Below are 6,000 nucleotides of genomic sequence, written 5' to 3'. Positions count from 1 at the left end.
GAATCCTCCGACAACTCTGACTCCACTGAAGGCCCCAGTACATCTAGAAATAGAGCTAACAACCCTAATTTTTTAGGACAAGACCAGGGCTGACTACCCAACCTCGGCACACCCTGCCTGCCCCGTTGGCACAGTGTCCCTGGGGACAGACAAACACGCCAAAGGTAATACCAATGGTAAGAAATCTTAGCCCTCACACTGATTCCATGAACATTAACCCCACCGACACTATGTCTGAATAGGAAACCATTCCCATATTCAACCTCTCGAACCACCTTCTTTCTGATAAAGAAATCACATTACTCAGCAAAGGCCTGTCCTTTGTCCCCACCACCAGACCAGATTACCTTCAATTGCAGATTGAGTTGTTACGCTTCTTCAGAAAGATACGCCTCCATGCTTTCTTTTTGAACAAACCATACACACCCCCTACAGCATTTACCACATTTTGCCCTCCCTCTACCTTCTCCCCGCCACCTCACAGCATACCTGCTGAAATCCTTACCTTTGAAAAATTGATCCTCAAAGATATTGCTGAACATGAACACAGACGTACATACATCCCTTATAACCTCACACTGTCCGAGAAAAATGCCCTACAGGGACTCAAGCAAATGGACAATCTGACAATCAAACCAGCGGACAAGGGAGGAGGCATTGTCATCCAAAACACTGGTACCTATAAACAAGAAATTCTGAGACAACTTTCCAGAACAGACCACTACTTAAGACTTCCCACTGATCCTACTAAGGAGATTCAAAAACTTATTCTGGATATTACTGAAGAAGGCGTTGCACAGGGCTATTTGAGCAAGAATGAATTCCAGTACCTTAACACCAAATCGCCCCGCACACCGGTGATTTACACTTTACCTAAGGTACACAAAAACTCTACTATACCACCTGGACGCCCCATTGCCTCTGGGTGCGGCTCAATCCTAGAACCACTGGGAAGGTATGTTGACCATTTTATCAAAGATTTTGTTCCTACTACGCAATGCTACATCAAGGACACCATGGCCATGGTTAACCTTGTAGAGGAACTCCCCTTTGACCCCCTTAATAGCCTTCTTTGCACTCTTGATGTAGAGGCGCTCTACACTAACATTCCCCAAGATGAAGGAATTGAAGTCATTGGCTTGGTCCTCAACTCCAGACCACAACCTCACACTGTCCCGACATCTTTTATTCTTCACCTCCTTAAGATCTGCCTCGCTAAGAATTTCTTCCTCTTTGATGGTACTTTCTATCAACAAGTGAAAGGTACCAGCATGGGCGCAGTTTTCGCTTCTAATTTTGCCATACTCTATATGGACTGGCTTGAGACAAACAGAATACTATCCCCTCACAATCCGTTCAGGTCCCACATCCTTGAATGGAAGCGCTATATAGATGACATTTTTCTCATCTGGAATAGTACTGAAGACCACCTCTCTCAATTTCAGAACTGGCTTAATCTACACAGCAATGGCCTTAATTTTACTGTTAACAGCAGCAAACAACAGATAGCGTTCCTGGACCTTTCCATCACAGCTCACAATGGGGGCCTCTATACCACTTTATACCGTAAACCCACTGAAAAAAACACTTTACTCTCATACAGCAGTCACCACCCCAGAGCCCTCCGTGACTCACTCCCATACTCGCAGTTTCTTCGCATACGGCGCAATTGCTTCTTTAAGCAAGATTCTTTTTCGGAAGCCAACTTTCTATCCAAGAAACTGACTAGCAGAGGCTATGCCCACAAATTAGTGAAGATAGCACTGAAAAGAGCCTGGTACTGCCCAAGGGATACTCTACTTAGCCCTAAAGAAAAGAAAAATGATGATAAACTTGTATGTGTCACCACATTTACGCCCATCTCCAACACAGTGAAAAAATGTATCCTAAAACACTGGCCCACACTCAATGCTGGCAACATTAAGCTAGAACGTCCTCTTTTTGCCTTCAAGAAAAGCAAAAGTATCAAAGACCACCTGGTCAGGGCAACTCTCCCTCATGTCAAAAGGGACCCTACCCTGAGAACCTTTTGTAATCTACCGCCTGCAGTAGGCCATTTCAAATGTGCTGGTTGTAGTGTGTGCAGTCTCACATCGGACACAAAACAATGTGAGCATGTTAACATTGACATTACTCTTAGCCATTTCTCTAACTGTAACACCACTAATGTTATATACGCCATCACTTGTCCTTGTAACTTGATTTATGTGGGACAAACAACACAGAAGATCAGAATCCGGATCTGCCAACACAGAAGCCTGATCCGTTGCAAAACTGCCAATGCGCCACTTGTTGAACACTTCACACAAATGAATCACACTGAGGACGACATGAGGTGGCAAGTTATTACTGTGATACTACAACCTTCCAGAAATACGAACATTGCTGCTATTCTCAACAAGGAAGAACTCAAATGGATAATTCTTACTGACAGCCTCCACACAGGACTGAACCGTTTGGAGGACTGGTCTAATTTACTGTAACCAGTTCAACTACCCTAGGACTGCCTTCTAAGAACCTTTGCTGCATAATCCTGTGCCTTTTCAACCCTACTGCCCTTTTTATCACTCCTTCCTGCTCCCCTATTATCTCCCCTTATCCCCCTTCTGGGGATTCTCTTTAATTCATTTAATTTTTCTCCCTTCATCCCTCTCTCCCACCTCCGTGACACTGTTCTGTTCCTTGGTCCTTTATGTCCTTCCTAATTACCCTTGCTAACTTCTTGCATCACTCCCTTTCCTTCCCTTCACCCCTACCCACCCCCCCCTTATTCACTCCGGTTACTTCCCATCTGGCATCATCCACTTGACATTTCACATCATTCTGAATTGTCTCCGTACTACACGGTTTTCCGGCATTCTCCTCTCCGCTCATTGCTCTTATCCCTTCCTCCCCCCTATTCCCTCCGTTCTTACTGACCATCCTTTCTCTGGTTGTTCCTCACCCTTCCATCATGGCCGCTCCTTCTCCCCACCGTTTTACGTCCCTCTTCTATTTCTACCGCTGGGCGTTCCTACTTCAAGTGCCGCCCCCTTCCTGCTCTTTCCATCCGCTCGCATTCTACGAGCCACTGCATGTTCAAGACTGATTCCGGGCTATTCGAGCGCTCAGCGCCGTTGATTACCGCTCTACCACATTATTACGGTAAGCCTTCATCCCCGCCACCATGCCACCTCACTAGTTACACCCGCTCTCCCGCCAGAATTCTCCTCATCCCTGACCCTGTTTCCCCCTGCAGGGACAACGCGCACTCAACACGCATTCCCCATTTGGATTCCGGTCCCGGTTGGGACCCGCCGAACAATTCGCTGCTCCTTCCGTGTGCTGCCTCCTCCACGGCCGCCCTACCCACGCCGTACCTGCACCGTGGCTACCTGCAGTTTTTCCTTCCTGACCCCGTGTGGTCAGCGTACCGTCAAGGTTTTGCCGGTCAAGCCCACGCGGCGCTCCCGGCTGACTCACTGTAAGTCGCATCCCTGGCTATCCTGTCCCCTCCGACTCTTCCTCCATTCTGCTTCCCTGCTCTCTCTCAATCGCACCATAATTCCTTTTATACACTGCCTTCTCCCTCCTTCACTGCTCGTTTACTCCCTTCTCCAATTGGGATATTCCTGAATGTTTTATTTTGCCTTCTCCCTTCACATAATATTCCGTAGTATATTTATTCTCCCCTTGTAAATTCCTCTTACTTTTCCCTCCTCTCTTTTCACACGCCTTCTTACTTTTCCTCATTGACTTGACCTTTTTTGAACCTACAATTTGGTTTTAATCCTCAACTTATTTTACCCTTGTTTCCTTCCCTTAACCAAACCCCGCTTTTTTCCACACCCCACCCGCCCCCACATTTTTCGCATCTCTCTCCCCCCACCCCCTCTTACCTTCTTCCTTACACCTACCCAGGCTAACTTCCCAGGCATTTCTGTCATCAAATTGTCCTGAAGAGATCCCACTATTTCCAAGGGGATCGAAACATCGTCGACTACCATCTCTAAACTCTATAATATTTGTTATCTAACTGTTGGAGTATGAAATGCCGATTTGACTTTTTGTTACTGCTTATTTTTGTGCACTAAAAAGTCACCTTTTAAGTCACCTGCCTGGGTTTAGGAAATCGGCTGATTTCCCCTTTTACCCTGTCACAGTTAGCTCACTCACCGGTTGATTATTATTTGGTTTTGTTAAACAATTGTACTGCATCTACTAATATTCCTTGCATTGACTACATATATAAACCCAATTTCTCATTGTAACAATTGTTGTATTATATCTACTTCGTGTGAATGGGACCATTGTTCCTTAAATATATGTGTCTACCCTTGGTCCCGTCCGACTTCTAGGATTTCCTTGTTTCCTACTTTGCACCAGTTAATAATATATTTATATGTTGCATTATACACACATAGTAATATAAAGTAAAATCCGGCACTGCCCAACCGCCTTTCTCGCAAGGAAGGACCATAAAGCGCATAGCTCTGCGAGGCTTGACCTGCGCCCATAAAAACCTAGCACACATTGACTGAAGTGCTGACAGTTGGACATGGGAAATTTCTAGCGGAACAGATCTAAAATAATGTAAAACCTTGGGTAATATTAACATTTTAAGAACATTGCATCGCCCTACGAGTGAGAGATGTAGACATTCACAACGGTCTAATTGTTTCCGTACAGGGTTTAAAATAGTGCCCCAATTGATCTCCACAAGTGACTTTAAACATGTCCTTATTGTGACACCGAGGTATGATACCTCACTCAAAATCCGATGATCGTCATAGCCTACTTGATTTAAACACAAAAATGTTGTCTTAGACATATTAAGTTTATATCCTGAAGCTGCTCCAAACTCAAGCGCCAGCTGCTCTATCTTAGGCATAGCCATCATAGGATTTGGAGTGACCACTGCCACACCGTCCGCATATGCGAAAACCCGATAGTGCTCTTGTCTCCAGGTTACCGATTCTATCCCCACATTTTGCTCTAACATCATTAAAAAAGGGTCAATATATAATGAAAACAACAAGGGGGAGCACGGGCATCCCTGCCTTGTACCCCGTGTAGTACCCACGCGACCCGACCGAACGCTTTTTCAGCGTCTAATTAAATCAAGTTAAATTTGCTCTCCGTGGTATTAGCTATATCTAAAAGGGTTACCACCCTATTGATGTGATTAGTTGTACTTCTCTTAGGTATGAACCCTGTTAGATTTGGGGGTCTCTAGTTGGCAGAGGTAGGTACCTTTGACCAAATAGGGGCCCTTGCGTCGTCAGGGTAAGGAGGTACACTCCTAAAATAACCCCTGATCACCCCCTTGGTAGCTTGGCACAAGCAGACAGGCTTATCTCAGAGGCAGTGTGTAAAGCTTTTGTGAACACATACAGTAACCCAGTGACAACACTACAGATGGACACCACCCAAGTTGTAGTATAAAAATAAGTATTCTTTATATAGACTTAACACAAGACCATAAACGACAAAAATCCACAATACTGTATTTAAAATGATAGAATTAGCTTAGTTCTCTTTAGATGTTAAATTGCGACACTTTGAGTTCAATGTACCTTAGGATGCGTAACGCTATACAACGAAAGTGTTGCAGGGAAGGTGATGCGTTGCTTCCTTACACGCAAGAACGGTGATGCGTCGGGTCCCTACTGCTGCGTAGGGGATGCGTTGGTTCTTCTCTGCGAGGGGAGGCGTCTGTCTCTTACTGAGCTTTCGTGGCGATGCGGCACGCAACGTCGTGATGCGATGCAGATCCGGTACAATGCGACAAAGATGGCATCTTCTTCTTGATGCTACACGCTTCTCAGTGATGCGGCGGCGTCTGCTGCGACGTCGATCCTCTTCTTCGGTGATGCGAGACGCTTGGGCAACGATGCGACAGTCGTGCGGTGACTCAACGATTCTTCTGAGCCGCGACAGGCCCTGCGACACGCTTCTCGGTGATGCGGCAGCGTCTGATGTGACGTCGATCCTCTTCTCCGGCGATGTGAGGTGCTTCAG

The sequence above is a fragment of the Triturus cristatus genome, chromosome 8 (assembly GCF_964204655.1).
Source record: "Triturus cristatus chromosome 8, aTriCri1.1, whole genome shotgun sequence".
NCBI classification, from domain to species: domain Eukaryota; kingdom Metazoa; phylum Chordata; class Amphibia; order Caudata; family Salamandridae; genus Triturus; species Triturus cristatus.
The sequence above is the reverse complement of the archived record's forward strand: the minus strand, read 5'-3'. Positions refer to the sequence as shown.